Consider the following 17,107-nt stretch of genomic DNA (forward strand, 5'->3'; position numbering starts at 1 on the left):
ATATTTAAATTATTTGCTTCAATTAATAAATGACATAATAAATTGAAGAACCAATGAGCCAACCCTGCACCAGTTTAAAATTCTCTTTACATATGCATCCAACACCAATTTAAAGATACATACAAACAAATACCCTATCGCAAGCATCAAAATAACAGTACATATTGCTTAAAAATAAATTACATATATGACATAAAAAATATATATACATATATACACACCTATAGTTGAAACAACTAATTATATACAAATATAAATATAAATGTAAATTAAATTAAATTAAATGCAACCAGATTTATGCTTTAAAACTGGTTTGATGGAAATAAAATCATTAATACCAGGAAAACTCATGGCATCAAGTCTCACCTGCCATTCAACCTCTAACATAGCCACCTTATTACCAATGTCACCCCCCTGATCATCATAAATCCTATCTATAACAAAAAATAAAAACTTTTTAAACCCATTGCATTGGCAACTATGCAGATATAACGCATTGTGTTGATCTTTCTTCTTTAAACTTCGTACATGTTCACTAATTCTGTCGCGCAATCTACGTGTGGTCATTCCAACGTAGAAAGCGTCACATGTAATACATGAAGCAACATATACCAAATTCTTTGTGTTGCAGTTACACAACCCTGGGCAAGCCAAAGTACGCTCAAACCCTTTAACACATAGGTGTGCACCTTTAGCAATGAATCTACAACACCTACAATTACCACATTTGGACATCCGAGATTTCCTAACCCTGGGTACCTTTTCAAGAATCCTTTTCAAGTTTTCACCTTTGCTATACACAATCCTAGGTGTCCTCCCTACAATTTCCTTAGTTGCATTACCCAGGCAGTGATTCCCTGCATCCCGCAGTACCGAACATATTTCAAAAGCTTTCTCATTAAATTTTAAAATAAAACAAGGTCCTTGAAGTCAAATTGACTTATTTGGGCCCTGTTCCTGCTCGTCTACAGTGGGTTCCACAATATTTTTGAGAATAGGAGAATATACAGAACTCCTTTTCTTTGATACCTCTCTCTTCACTTTTAGTAGTAACTTAAGTGGATATCCCCTATCCAATAACATACCTATAAGTTTATATATTTCTTGCTTAAATAAATCATCATCACTTATCAATCTAGAAATGCGTACCATTTGACCCTTAGCCACCCCTCTTCTCTGATGGTACGGGTGGCAACTTGCGAAATGTAGGAGTGAATTAGAATAACTGTCTTTCCTATACAAAGTACTCGACAAACCATCCCTGTCCTTGATGATAGTTAAATCCAAAAAATTCACTCTCTCTGTACTCCAGACATGGGTAAATCTCAAGTAGCTAGTGGTAGCATTCAAATATTGGACAAATTCAACCGCACTGGTCTCATCCCCATCCCACAAAATAAGCAAGTAATCCAAAAACCTATTATAAAGTACAATGTTGGCAAAAAATCTCGATGGAAAGACAAAGACTCTTTCCCATGCCAACAACACCAAATTCGCAAAAATTGGGGCACATTTCATCCCCATTGCTACTCCAGAGCACTGTTGAAAAGTTTCCCCTTCGAATTTGATGAAATTATTTTTAAGGGTAATTTCCATCAAGTCACAAATAAAATTAATTTTGCTCTTATTGATATGTTGACACATATTCAAACTGTCACGAAACATCTCCAAACCTTCCACGTGGGGAATAACCGAGAATAAATGAACAACATCAATTGTTAAAAAGCCATAAGACCTATGGTAATTCCCCACCACCCTCAATCTCTCAAGGCAGTGCCATGAATCCCTTACAACATGGGTCACATCTCTAAGGACTGATTTACATGACTCATCAACAAATGCCACAAGGGGCTCAGTCTTAGAGCCCCTAGCCGCCACAATTGGCCTGAATTGTAACTTTTCCGTGCCTTTGTGCACCTTTGGAATGCCAAAGATGCATGGAGTGACAGGGTATTTAACCATAAGGTATTCGAACCCTGCCTCTGTAATATCCCCTTGGAATAAAGCATCTAACAGAAACAAATCAATTCTCCTGTAGGCAACATTAATTTCATTAATAGAAACCCTTGTATACGTACTTACATCCTCAAGAATGGCCATCATAGATGTAAAATAATCAATTTTGTTCATTAAGACCATACCCCCACCTTTATCTGGTCTCATACATCTAATGTTGTTGGAGGATCTCAGTTCCTTAAGAACCAACCTTTCTTGGGGAGTTAAATTATCCCTAGATTTATTTTTCTCACCACATATCCTTCTAATTTCAAACTCCAACAACCTTTCTAAAGCTGTAATTTCATTCAAGGTGGGTGGAATAAAGGTGCTCTTCCTTCTTAATACAGGGACCGTAGAGTTCCCATCCAATGAACAAACATCTTTTTTATCATGAAAATAAATTTCTAAATTCAATCTTCTCATAAAAAGCTTTACATTAATCATAACCTGAGCAATATCTAACTTAAAATTCGATACAAAATTAATACCTTTGGTAAACAACTGAAAATGCACATCCCCTACCTCGATGTCAGTGTAGTTATAAATAAAAAAAACACATTGTTTCAAAATTTTACAACTCACACATGCTGCAGAATCAGACCAATTCATATTGTTGCCAATTACATCACTATTGGTGTCCAAAATATCACGATTAAAATCAGGCATTGACTGCCCGCACATGTCACCCATAAGTGCAGCGTAGTTACCATTCAAAGCATCATCATCAGCTGCAATACAAGATAAATTGTGAAAAAACATTTGCTCACCATAACATAACCCCCCCCCCCCCATTCACACACACTAGTGCATCAAGTGGATTTGGCTCAGAACAAAAACTACACGAATTACACATATCACTATTATTGTTAAAAGTCACTAAAAGCACTTCTGTTGAAAGCCTCGACCTCTCCCCACAACTTGTCTGTCCACCATTGTGGACCTTTGATCCCTCTTCATGAGTCTCTCCGACCTGCGAGGGCCCGGAACTTGGTCCAAAAAAACATCCTCGTCAAACCCATTGTCATGCATATGGAATTTTAAACTGGTGCAGGGTTGGCTCATTGGTTCTTCAATTTATGATGTCATTTATTAATTGAAGCAAATCATTTAAATATTGTATGTTTCTGAATTTGCACCGACTCTGATGATGCCTATTTATGGCGAAAGCGCTTAGTCGGTTTTTGTGTGGCAATAAATAATATTCTCTATAGTTTTGGCTGGTCCCGGATGGTTTTTGGCAGTGGTTGCTGTTTTTATTGTTTTATTTATGAAAGTTATGTTAAAGTAAGGATAGGAAAATGATGGCCTAACAATTGGGTGAGTATGTGCTAGGTCAGGTGGTGACAGGTGCAAGAGGGAGAGTTAGCAGGGTAGTTTTTCAGTTCTCTTTTAAAATGAAATGAGGATTGAATAGGAAGTATGTTAGTTGGGAGTTTGTTCCAGGTTCGAGATATCGACCTTTTATAAAGTAATCTGACTATTGTTTTGCTAGGCCTGTAGGTGTTAAGTAGCAGATGGTCAGTGCTATGAAGGGATCGTGAGGGTCTGTACAGGGATAGGAGAGTGGACAGGGATTGACAGTTGGCAGGTTTGTACAGTAGGAATATGTCAAGAAAGTTGGAGTAGTTGAGGGAATTCAACCCATTGTAGTTTGATACGGGTAAGACAGTGATGGGATTTGTAAGGCAAATCTGATTATATAGTTGTAGGATTGTTCAAGTTTGGTTAAAAAATTTTCTTGGAGGTGGGTAAATATAGGGGAAGCATAGAGTAGGCAGGGGAGGAGGTAGACTTAAGCTACTGAAGTCCATGAAGTAATGGATAAGAATGTTTTGTTTCTATACAGTAAACCAAGTTTTTGATTGGTCTTTTTGATGGTTTGTCGGATATGATTTCAGACGGTAGTCAGTTGTGATTCCTAGAAGTTTGGTATGGCTGTCAGCATGAATGATGGTGTTGTCTAGGGAAGAGCCACTCAAGGAAGTTGTAAGGCTAGACATGGATTTTGGAAGAAAAAGAAGAAGCTTAGTTTTCTTTGGATTAAGGATATGTTGGTTATTGATTAACTAGTGTTCAATGGTGTTAAAATAAGTCTGGTTGAGGGAATGAAGGGCAGTAGGTTTTTCTGAGAGGGTAATAAGAGTAGACTCATCATCATACTGGATTACAGAAGAGGTGCAGCAGGCAGAGCAAAGATTGTTTGTAAAAATATTAATGAGAAGGGGGCCTAGAATGGATCCTTGGGGTACACCTGTTTGGATAGTTTGAAAAGATGAGCAGGAGGTCTGCTATCTAACAGACTATTGTCTGCTGTTAAGATAACTAGAGAACTAGAGAGTAGTCAATGCAGACATGTTGAACTCAGTTAGTTTAGTAAGAAGTTTAGGGTGGGAGACAGTGTCAAATGCCTTGGAGAGGTGAAGGAATAGGCATGACACCAGTTTATTGTTATCTCATGCCTCTGATATAGCCTGGTTGAAGGATAGAAGCACTGTTGATATGCTGTGATGGGACCTAAATCCATGGTGAGAGGGGGTGAGGAGATTTTCCTGGAGCAGATATTTGTCTGTGAATGCATTTGTCTAGTATTTTAGAGACAGGGGAGAGGCTGGCTATAGGTTGGAAATTGGAAGAGTCGGTGGAGTTACATCCTTAATGAAGTGGAATTGTATAGTAGGATTTCCAAATTTCAAATACTGAGGATTCTTTAACTGAATGGTTGATGAGGATTGAGATGGGATATGCTATAGTACCAGCTGCAAGTTTGAGAAATTGTGGTGTGGGTAGGTTGTCGAAGGAAGGAGAGCAAAGTTTAAATTTCTGCAAAAGGGATTTTATATAAGCATGGAAATGGGTTTTCAGGGAGAAGGATGAGTGGCAAGAGGTAGTGAGGGGTAGGGGGTTGTGAATGGTTGTTGTTGGGGGGTTCGTTTGCAGACTGAGTCTATGAACTAGTTGGTTAGTAGGGTGGCAGTTTCAAGAGGAGAGTTATAGGGGAAGGGGCTGGGGTAGAAGATTTCCTGTTTAGAGAATATTGTTCATGGTGCAGCAAAATATTTTGGGGTTTGAAGTGTGAGTAGATTGAGCTTCATGACAGAATATTTTCTTGTCTTGGCTAATAAGTTTTTTAACAAGGTTCCTTAGTTCTTTGAATTTAAGGAGGAGAGAAGAAGATTTTGACTTTGTCCATTGTTTCCAGGTAGTCTCTCTTTAAGTTTCATGGTAGAAAGGGTATCTTTAAAGAGCCAGAGTGCTGGATTAGATTTGATCCTAATTTTTCTGATGGGTGCCAGGGTGTTAGTATGTTTAGGAAAATATTGCTAAACTCAAGAACAGTATCATTTAAAGGACAGTTAAGCACGTGAAACCAATTGATAAGAGAGATCTGGATGTTGAATATTTCTGTGTTGAAACTGGTCTGGTTGAAGCAATCTCTATAAAAGTTGTTTTTTGAAGTTTGAGGAGGTACTCTTAGTGCTGAGATGGGGAGGTGATCATTTAAGGAGTCCGGTAAAGTGCTGAGATTATGGTACTGATTAGGTTTGGAAGTTAAGATCCAATCAAGAATGGAGCTGGAGTTTTTATTGATGTGGGTATGATTAGAAATAATTTGACTGAAACCAAAAAGGTTTATACTAAGGCTAGGGGAGTGGGAAAGAGTTTATTCCGATCAGTTGTGATATCACTAGTACATTGTCTCATAGGGTAGATGTTGGAAGATCCAGGATAAAGTAGATTCAATAATTAGAATATTGTTACCAGGGGTATATAGACAGATGCTATTGCAAATTTCTTGTGTGGGTTAAGGTGACAGTTGATAAAGATAAGTTCTGCAGGAGAGAAGTCAGGGAAGGATAGGGGGAGGTGGGAGAGGTTAAGCTGTTCTGAGTACATGATAGCAACACCCCCCCATTTTTTTTTGGAAAGTATGTCTTGCTGGAATGTGTTATAGTGGGGGGAGGGTGGAATTTCTGAGTTTGTGATATGAGGTGTGAGCCAGGTTTCCAAGAGACTTAAGATGTGGGGGGAGTGATGGGCTATGCAGGCATGTAATTCAGTGATTTTATCTGGGAGACTTTGTGGATTTATAGAGTATATAGACATATGTTTAGTTGAAGAGATGGGGAGTTGGTGGCCAGTAGGTGAGGTGGAAGTGGTGGAGTTGGAGGAAGAGGATGAACCAGGATTTGAGTGGATGTCCCCATATGGTAGGAGTGTTATTGGAAGTAAAGTAGGTTTAGAGAAGTAGAAGTAGTAGGTAGTGGGTTTGAACTTAAGTTTAGGGGAAGAGAGAGCAAGACTGAGATGATTTATTTTGTGATAATGAATATAGGTGGTATTGTAGAGAGAGAATGAAATAGGGAAGTGCAGGGTTTTATAATCAGCTGAAGTTTCTTGGGTAAGAGTGGGTGATAGTGGAGGGTATAGTAGGTTACAGTGATAAGATGATAGCCCAAATAGGAGGTAAAGAATGTGAGTTAAGAGGAAATACACTAGCATGTTGTTATTTTATGTATGTGTATCATTGAGATGAGGAAAGTGGAGCTATTGAATGTATGTAGAATTTTGTAAGAGAGTTTAGAAGGTGTAAGGAGGTGCAGCAGGTAGTGGAGGGAGAGAAGAAAGTAAGTTATGAAAAGAAACAAATTTAGGGGTAAGCATAGGGGGAGAGAGGGAAATTGATTTGGACCATAGAGATACAAGGAAGTGGGAGGAGTGGGAGGTAAGGGATGGACAACAAGGTATGGGAGGGTTAGGTGGGTAGGGTAGGGATGTTTTGTGATTGGATAATTGGAGTAAGTGGGAGGGCCCCTTACAGGGAGATTAAAGTATAATTGTACTGCATGCAGGGGTGGATGGGAGAGGGGGGTAGGGTAGAGGAGCGGAGTGAGCCCAGGCAGGGGAAGGGCAAATGGAGTGGGCAGAGCCGAGGTGGAGGTAAGGTAAGTAATAAAGAAAAACTATCAGGTAACTTCTATCCCAGGCTCAATTTTCATAAGAAAGAAGCAGTTTAGTTTCTAGTGGTGTAGAATATTGGGGAAGAGGTACGAGGATGAAGAAAAAGGGATATATTTTGGAGAATGAGTACATTAGTAGCTTAGGCTATATAGATGAGACAAGATAAGATAGGTGCTTTGTACTGCTTACTGGTTAATCACGAGTAGAAAGATAAAATTCAATGGAGAGATGGAAAAAAATGAAATGGAGAGAATGGGAAAGAAAAACTGAATCATAGGGAAAATTCAAAATATGAAATGCTTAATAACCTGGGGTGGGTGACCAGAACTGCCCAGCTGCCGACTGAGACCATGTGCTCTCCAGGAAACAAAAAGTTAAAGTAGTAAACAGCCTACAAAGACGGTGTGTTTTAGGGTGCAGTCAGAAAACTCAGAGGGTGGTTCTGTAGTATAAGGTTCACAGGTTAACATCACGAAGGCTGTATTTATCAGGTAGTGAAATAAAGCTTTCCAGAATTAGTGGATGGGGCAATGTTTATAAAGACAGTGTGTTTTATGGTGCAGTCAGAAAACTCAGATGGTGGTTCCGTACTATAGGGCTTGCAGGTTTACATCACAGAGGCTGTACTTATCAGGTCGTGAAATAAAGCTTTCCAGAATTAGTGTATGGGACAATGTTTATAAAGACAGTGTGTTTTATGGTGCAGTCAGAAAACTCAGAGGGTAGTTCCATACTGTAGGGATCATAGGTTTATACCACTGAGGCTGTACTTATCAGGTAGTGAAATAAAGCTTTCCAGAATAATTGGACGGGACAATGTTTATAGGAGTGACACAGCAGCAAGGGAGTGGACAGCAATGGCACCCACTTAGCATGTATTTATTCCACTTGTATAGATTTTAAATGATGTAATATTATTAAAGAATTACAGTATTGTACAGTTCTTACTCATGGTATTTGAACCCACAGCCTCTGACTACAGTCTTACACTTGACTCCTAAAGTTGTTTTTTGCTACAGACGTATGCATATGTACTTGCTTTTACAGTTAGGATATGCATGCTTACTTTGCTACTAATGTATACAAAGCAAAAACATTTTCTTTAACTTTTAAACTACAATAATACTTCTCTTGTGCTGCATATGTATCACTTGCTTCCCTCAGTCTCTCCAGATGTTTATCATGAGCCTACCTATTCACCACTATTTCAGGATTAGTTGTGAAAAGTAAAGAAAAGAAATGAGGAGCATTATGCATACCAGTCTTGCCTATATTTAGCTTTCTATGTATTATAAATTATCTTTATTAGCATACTTACACAACTGTTGGATATTTCTATTTTGAAACTCATTCAACACATGGCTGCTTTTATCCCTCTTGTGCCTTTTTACATCACTGAAGTGGTGTCTACACTGTTCTCCAGTGTGCGGGATGCCATTCACACTGCATACATCCTTGGCTAGACTATTCAAAGACTCATACTTGTATAGGGAGCCAGAATAGCCACCCTGCAGAATTCTTTGGCTGTAGTGCTTTACCAGGAGTCCAATAAATATTCTAGACTCCTAAATACCCCACATCTGTGTCCTAAATTGGGCACATTCCTCTCTAGCACCAGATATGTCTAATCCCAAAGCAATAGCAATAACAAATCATGATTTCCCACCAGTTCCTATTATTGTGTTTACTGGTAGTGCACAAACAACAATGCCAACCACATTTTGTGCAATTTTAAGTGGAGAGCAACTGTGCCAACACTGTTTCAACAAAGTTCTGTGACCATTACACTGTGTGTGATGGTCACAGAACTTTGTTGCTCTAAACTTAGCTGGGTTTTTTTCATTGTTTTGTTTTTGGATGTTAGTTTCATATGCGTCTGTAATGTGTACGCAGTTAGTTTTGGGAACAGAGAAAAGCAATTTTTGAAATTGGAAGGTTAATCTGACACTTGCCATTAGTTTGAATGACATTTGCTGCTGGTAACTCTTCGGTGATTTAATTTTGGTGATATCCACTGGGGGCATGAATGTCCTGATCTGACACATTTGCTTGGCTTTATATACTGTTAAAATTGATTTTTGCAGTGTAGGATTGAAACTTATGTGTGACAAAACATTTTCTTCCAAAGCACTGATATTCCATCTTTGCCACAGAAGAGGTGCTTCTGAGCCAGTCATAAATCATTCATAAATACAGACAACAGATTGAGGTGCTAACCATGTACATGTCTGACCTGACAAGGTCCTTGTATATACACTCATTTGTGTATGTCTCTTATTTAAGTGTGAAGGCCATCCAAGTCCAAATAGTAGAATTAAACATATAGAAACATAGTAGACAGCATACCCTCAGTCATACATCTGAACCTTCAAAACACGGTAAGGGTGTCTTATCCCACATACATATAATTCATATCAGCTCCCCTATTTATAATTGTATATAAAGTGCTATTAGTGATATGCTATATAATCTGAAATGGAAATATCTGAAATTTCCTGTATTAGAGCCCAAGACCATGGGTACTTCAGACTACATCTGTTGCCACTGGAATACTGAAATAACACTTGCATAGTTTCCTGTTCATTACTATAAACTGGACTGTCTCAACAGTAAAAATATGTTACACTTCCTGAATTAGAACCCAAGACCCTCTATATTACAGCCCTATACTTATACCTGCTGTCACAAGAATGACTACATAACAGTTGCATAAATTCTTATTCATTCTTAAGTTCTGTGTGTTAACCACCATGCAATGCCAAGTACCATGTCTGCGTGGTTTTCAATAGAAATAATAGAATGACCCATTTTGAATTTGTTGACTGCTTCCTGTCTGCAGGTGTTAGATGGATGCAGGTGTTGTGTAAGCATGCTAACTGGCATGCAATGTCTAAGCCCTGTCTACAGATGTTATGTCTGCTTCATGTGTGGGTCACTAGTTCAGGTTTGTGCACTGCTAAGCATTGTGCAAATGTGGTAAGCACAACTAAGCATGGCATTCATTCTGTTTCTCCATTTCCTTTGTTTGTGCTAAGCCATCCACCACCCAAACACTGTCATTAAAAAATAGGGAAAATTAGGAGAAATGAAAAAAGAAGTATATTAAATAAACAAAACTACAAAATTTATGTTGGTACACTTGAAATATTTTTACACAGGTCTGGATCTGAACTCTCACTACAATGAACTCTCAAAATACAGTAAGGATGATGTATCCCATTTTACCACACAAACAGCTTTGCAGCAGAGAATAAACATCATTGTGCAACCAACTTCAACATTATTCCACAGTACTAACAAAACATATCACAGTCTTTTGGATATGTGTTCATTTCAGATGTAGTACACTGAGTGATCAAGAATAGAGACAAACGGTGCCACAGAGAGCAAAGCTCCAACTATAAAAGCAGTCAAAATGAAGCACCTGGAGCTGGAGTAAGCGAAAAAAGCCCACAACTTTAATAAATACATGATAAATAAAACACTTAACTTTCTTACCGCATTTTTCGTTCCACATGGAACTTCCTCATATGGTAATCACACAGCCATTTATGACTATTGCTTAAATAAATACCTCTGTCTTATCTTACTGTCTTTGTTTTTCATTTTTCTCTTATTTGACCAATAATCTGAGACATGCAGTCTGTAAGACATTCTGTATCATTGTCCTTAAAAAGTGTGAGTATATTAAATGGCAATATTATATAGTTATCAAGAAATGAAGTAGAGGCTGAATGTTTCTAAACAGAAACCGTGAAATGTGTGTTGGTTACTTACATTTAAAACCTTGAAACAATTACTTCTACACTTTTTAAGTCTAACCTGGCTGACACACCCACTGGAGGTAAAGGAATCTGAATTGCTGTTGAGTTTTCCTTCTCCCTACCAGTAATCATTTACAGCTGCAATCCATTAGTAATAAACACTGAGGGAGTGCCTGCACTATGTTTACATTTGATACTCAGAGCCAAGTATTTAGGATTCAGCCGTTTTAATGAGTTCACACCTTCTTTGCATCTTTACCATGCTCACGACCCTGACTCTACACTATAAAAAGAAAACCATGTAGCTAGGGAACCTGAAGGTGAGGAAACTTGTTTATGTGGATAACACAGAAGAATATATTACCTTGGGATTTATCTGGACAGAAGACTACTGATCTTGAAAAGGTATGCTTGCATTTTTCAGCTATATACTGGATACTCTAAAATTTCAGTAAGAAAAATCTGTTAATACATATATGTGTGTGTGTGTGTGTGTGTGTGTGTGTGTGTGTGTGTGTGTGTATATATATATATATATATATATATATATATATATTTACATTAGCAATACTTTTATCTTTATGCATTTCTTATAAGTGTACTGATGGCATAGGTTTGTTTGTAAAGGCATTTTACTTTCTCAGATTCTCAGCCTTGTTAACTGTCATCACAAATGCTAATGTTACAACTGTTTTTCTCTTTACACTCTTCTATTGTTATCTCTGTGAAATGTAAATGTCATATATTATCAATGACACAGGGGTCTTAGCCTTCTAGGATGGTCCATGCACACCTCTAGGGGAGTGCTGGTCACAGGTAGACATGACTGGCAATTGCATATAATTGAATGTTCTGTAGTAAATTTGTACAAGTGGCTCAGGGACAGTTTATTTATAGCACTTTTAGTATTTCACTAATGGTTTGTTAGCAACATGCATCATTTTCCTGTTGTTTTGGGGGTGGGGAAGCCAAGTTATATCTCTGTGTTGGCACAAACAAAATTTGCTATTGTTGTTGTCCTTGTTTTGGAACCAACCTGGCTTTGTGTGTGATTGTAATATGTTACAACCACACAATTCCTTTTTTTATATTTGAATATTTTGGCTGTTTTTTGTTTTCCAGCTGGTAATAGTGAAATACTACCTTTTATGTGTTATATCTAAAAATGATTTTTATTTATGTGATACTTATGTGTATTATCCTTTTTTGTGTTTTATGTCGTCAAGGACTAAGGCACTTAGGTGTTCCAGTCTTCCAATCCCCACAAACCCCATTTCAGTGATCCTGAGAATGACATAATTGTGGAATTATTTAGGTGACATGCTGCCTTTCTGCTTAAGAGGGGACATAGGCATATGTCTGTCAGAATACAAATTTGGCAGCAGATAGTCACTGATGTGAATGTAGTAGGTGGCCAGAGCAGGACATATGATCAGGTGCACCCTATGGCCACTGACATGATTTCATCGGCCCAGAAGACAGCAGCTGCAGTGGCCCTTGAATGGAAGGCTACTAGGGGGGACTACTACAGGGCCATCACTCACACCAAATGAAGAGTTTCTGTCCACTGTCAGGAATTCAGACAGCTCACTGGAACATGCACCAACAGCACAGACATTGGTGCTGCTGTGTCAGGGAGGACAAGTATGTCCCAGGAAGAGCTTCCAAGTAGTCTTACCTACACCAATTGTTAAATACCTCTTATGTAGTTAAATATTTGCAGCAATACTTATGTTTTGTGTACCATTAAATTTCTTTTGGGGGTGGGGGGAATAGTTGTATACTGATACAGTTAACATATTCTGGTTGATTACACATGAACTTGGGATGGATGTATCATCCAAGTTCTTGTTAAAAGTATTGTTAATTGACATATAAAGGTCAAAAAGTTTTAACCTTCTGTTTTACTGTTCATTGTGATAATAGTATCCTTACCTTTTGCTTATCTTCTTCCAGGACCATCTGCTATAGGGAGCCTACAATCATCTACACATGGTAAGCCAAACAATTTTATGATGAGTAGTTCAAAGAAATATTTAGTTTGTGATGTGAGTGCCAGTACTGCTTTGTGTATTGCTGTACTGTCTATAATAGTAGCACTTCTATTAGTTTGTTCACATATATTAGACTATAGCAATGTAGGAATTAATTTTTTCCCTGTGTTTGTTGCTTATTATCACAGGTGATCCTGACAGTAGACGTGTGGAACTCCTATCACCTGATGTCAGAGTATCAGCAGGCTCTGATGATGATGGTGGTCAAACAGACGCAAAGTTATGAGGGTACAGAGGTTGAATCTGACACTGAGGTTGACATTCAGCCATCTGCTATAATTTCATTGGACACAGCCAGTCAGCCTATGCCAATCCATTCCAGTGAGCCCTTAGATATTAGAGAAGCAGAGAGTGAGACACTTGATCAAGGTAGTGTGTTCATTGCTGCTTCAGTGCCTGTTGACTCTGGCCGTAGCCAAAGTGTGGGTGAGATGCTGCACAGGAGGGTTGTTAGGGGTGCTCGGAGGAGGCCAGTTCAAGTGTGTCTTCTTGTCTCACTTGACATATGGGCTGTCATGGAGGTGCAGGCACCTCCAGAGAAATGCTGAGGGTTGTAGATGTGGCACAGGCTAACATGTGTAACTGCCTCCACTTTGTTGTTGATTCAGTGGATCAGATGAATGACAAATTGGAATGGGTAGTATCTGCTATGGAATGTCTGCTGGGAAGGGGGCAGCACCCACATGGGTGTAGGTCATCCACATCATCTGATGTTAGCCAATGTGGCCATGCCTGCTCACTCTTCCATAGTGGTGCTACTTCCACTGCTCCATCAGTGATTGAGGTGTCCACACCCAGACATGGCAGGCCATGGGGTCATGGTCCTGGGAGTCCTCATGAGGAGAGCTCATCCAGCAGACATCAGTCACGTTCAGGTAGCAGCAGTGCATCTGACTGTGGGTGTGGACATGCCAGTGCAACTCCTGGCACAGCTAATTCTCTTAGTCAGGTACGACAACAATGAGCTGCCAACTCTACCATGCACAGTTCTCACCTGTCCGACATACCAAGACATACAGCGAGCACAGAGCTTGGCTGTCTTCTTGCAGGCAATCACACACCAGTTTCACCTGGAGGGCTCATATAGACACATATACACAACATTTACATAGTTCAGCCCTGAAGCTTAGAGTTCATTCTCTCTCACTGGCCATTTCTTACTATATCCAAATGTCTGGCTGCCCCCCCCCCCCCCACACACACATACAACGCCCTGTGCAAGTGATGATAACTGTGTCATATCCTTTTTCCTATCTTTTGAATTCAGGGATACATAAGCTTTTTGTCTGATGCTTAGTGTGCATAGTTGACTTAGTGCTTAGTATATTTGTGCTTGAGATGTTGTTTTGCTAATTGCACTTTTGACATATTTTGGCATTAGAAAATTAGACAGTTGATAGAATTAAAACATTTTTTTGCATCAGTATTTTTAAGAATCTTCTGATGCGTGTGAAGTCTGAAACTGAAATATGTCTCATTACTTTTTAACTTCTCTCTTTAATGATTTTCCAGTACAAAAGTATGAGGGCAACCTGAGGACATTCGATGACCATTAGTACTTTTGACAGGTATGAATGTGTGAATCTTTGATGCCTAAGGCCTATTACTTGATAGATGACACATGTATTCTCATAAGTCTCTGCTGACACATGTTAATGTCATTGCTGAACAAATCACCCATCTTTTACTTACTTACATCACTAAGTAGCAACATGCAAGGAAGGATATGCTATTCATTTGTATTATTACACAATTCTGTATTAACACTCCAGGTTTAACACTTACCTTGTAAATCCAGCAGTTGCTATAGTTTTAGTTCAGGGCTGAGTCTGTCTGATGCTAGGAGTACACACCCATTACATAGCATCACAGGATCATAGGATCATAGGAAGTTACTAGGCTAATGGCTCTAAGGCCCTTACAAGCCTAACCAAGTTCTACCCTTATTTCCATGATCAGCACCTATTGCCCTGACCAAGAGGGACACAGGTGGTGGAACTCTCAGGGTGAATTTTTGGTTACACATCCAATCATCCAGATTGCTTTTGAAGAGGGCCAATAAAGAGCTGTATTTGACATGAAGTAGGAGTCCGTTCCAAAGGTGTGAGAACCTCTGGGAGACAAATCTGTCCCTCCAGCAGGTTCTATTAATGTCATATACCAAGTTAAGGTCTTTACAGTGAGTAACTTGTGTACCATTTGACTTACGGATATGCAGCATTTCCAATAAAGCAGGATCAGAGTTTGCCTTGTATCAAGGCAGAGATCACCCCTGAGTAGTCTGTCTGAAACAAAATAAAGTGACACGGATTTCAGGTGATCCACATAGGACAGATGCTGAAGACATTGAATTTTCTTTGTGAGGAACCTTTGTGGTCTTTCCAGTTGCTACAGCTTCTTGGAAAGGTTCATGCCAAAAGGAGCATTGTACTCAATTATTGGCCTGAAGAGGGACGAGTATAGGCAGGTTATAACTTCTTTTTTTTCCTGGCGGCAATGTCCTTACTTATGAGATGATCAATATAGAATGCCCTTCTTAACACTGTAGAGACATGGTGGTCAAACATAGGGTTGCTGTCAACATGTGTGCCCAGGACTCTCACCACTGAGTGTTTACTTAAGGTGTTGCTGTTGATATGGTAGTTTGCAGGAACATCGCTCTTAATGAAAAGGATGATAATACATTTTTCTGCATTGAGTATAAGGCCATGACATTGGCAAAAATCATTTATTTGTGTAAGACCCTCTTGTAGGATGTTGACATCATTTGGAGATTCTATGACCACTCCCAGTTTGCAGTCATCAGCAAACTTTGTCAGCCACAGACATTTAGTTTTTGCTTGTACTTTGGTGAAATAGATTCCAAACTGCAGAGGTCCTAGGACTGATCCCTGTGGAACACTGGTTACAGGTCTGCTGTTGAAGGTGGATTCCCCTATTTTGGTTGCATGGGTTCTATCAGTGAGCCAGTTAGTGACCCATCTAATGTAAAGGGTTGATACCTAGCTGGGTGAGTTTGTCAATGATGCCTGAGTAGGGGATAGTGCCAAATTCCTTAACTAAGCCTAGGTACACTGTATGCACAGATTTCCCCTTGTTCATGGGTATGTAAATGTTGCGAGCATTTCCTGGCATTAATGTTACTATACGTATGTGCATAGGATGAAGGTTTTAACCCCTTAGGTGTGAGTGAGTGCAGTGGTGCAGCCAGGCATGCACTTTGTGCTCTACTCTGTACATTTCTTTCTGAGCATTACATCAACATGGCTTTTTTCTTATCATATTATGCCTACAACTATTTAAACTAATGCCTCCAACAATGGTTGCAATATTGCCAATCTAAAAATAATATATTTAATAGTTTTAGAGGGATCAGAGGAATTGCTACTTATAGTTATTAAGTGCTTGAGGGGCATTATTTTAAGACATTTATCCCTTTTAAGTGATAGGTGTCCAGGGGTGTACAAAATGGAAATTTCTTGCTACATCCCTGACTACATCTGCTTACACCCACAGTAGCTGCTGGTTCCCCCTTTGACTCCTCACATGCTTTTGGCTATGGTGACCTTGCCATTGGTGGTGGGATGTGTGCTCCTTCCCCTTTAGATCCTGCTGAAGCTGTTTTCTCAGGATGATGTTCTGAAGCATGGCACAGATGGTGAGGATTTCAGTGCATGTACCTAGATTGCACTGCAGTGTTTCCCCAGATGTATCTAGATAGCAGAATTGCAACTTCAACAGCCCAAACACATGCTCTATGATATTTCTGGTTTGAGTGTGTGCCTCATTATGGTGTTCTTTAGCGGGTATGTGTGCATTTCTGATGGATGTTATCAGCCACTGTTCCAGTGCATAACCTGTATCCCCCAGTAAACAACCCTGTAGGATATCAAGCCTAGTGAACATCTGATACAGTTGGGAGGTGTGCCAGATATGTGAGTTGTGGTAACTGCCTGGGTTGCCAGAACACATTCAAGATGACTCCCTTAGCAATACGCCTGACTTGGAAGTTAATGGAGTTGAAGCCCTTTTTATTTATATAGATCCTTATCTGTTCTCGAGGTGGAGCCTTGATTTCGGTATGTGTACAATCTATGGCACCCAGTATTCAGGGTAGTGTGCTACAGGGTAGAACTCTTGCATATTTGTGGCCATGTCTTCAGGAGCATACAGGGAAAATATATGTGGTCACTGGCATGTTGGAGCATAGCATTCAGGAATTAATGGAGGATCCTGGATGTTGATGCCTGTGACATCCCTGGCCTGTCCCCTGTTGGTCTCTGAAAGGTTCTTGTAGCTAAAGTTCAAAGTGCTGCACATACATTTGTCTCC

This window comes from Protopterus annectens, chromosome 8.part0, assembly GCF_019279795.1.
Source record: "Protopterus annectens isolate FY-2018-M chromosome 8.part0, PAN1.0, whole genome shotgun sequence".
NCBI classification, from domain to species: domain Eukaryota; kingdom Metazoa; phylum Chordata; order Ceratodontiformes; family Protopteridae; genus Protopterus; species Protopterus annectens.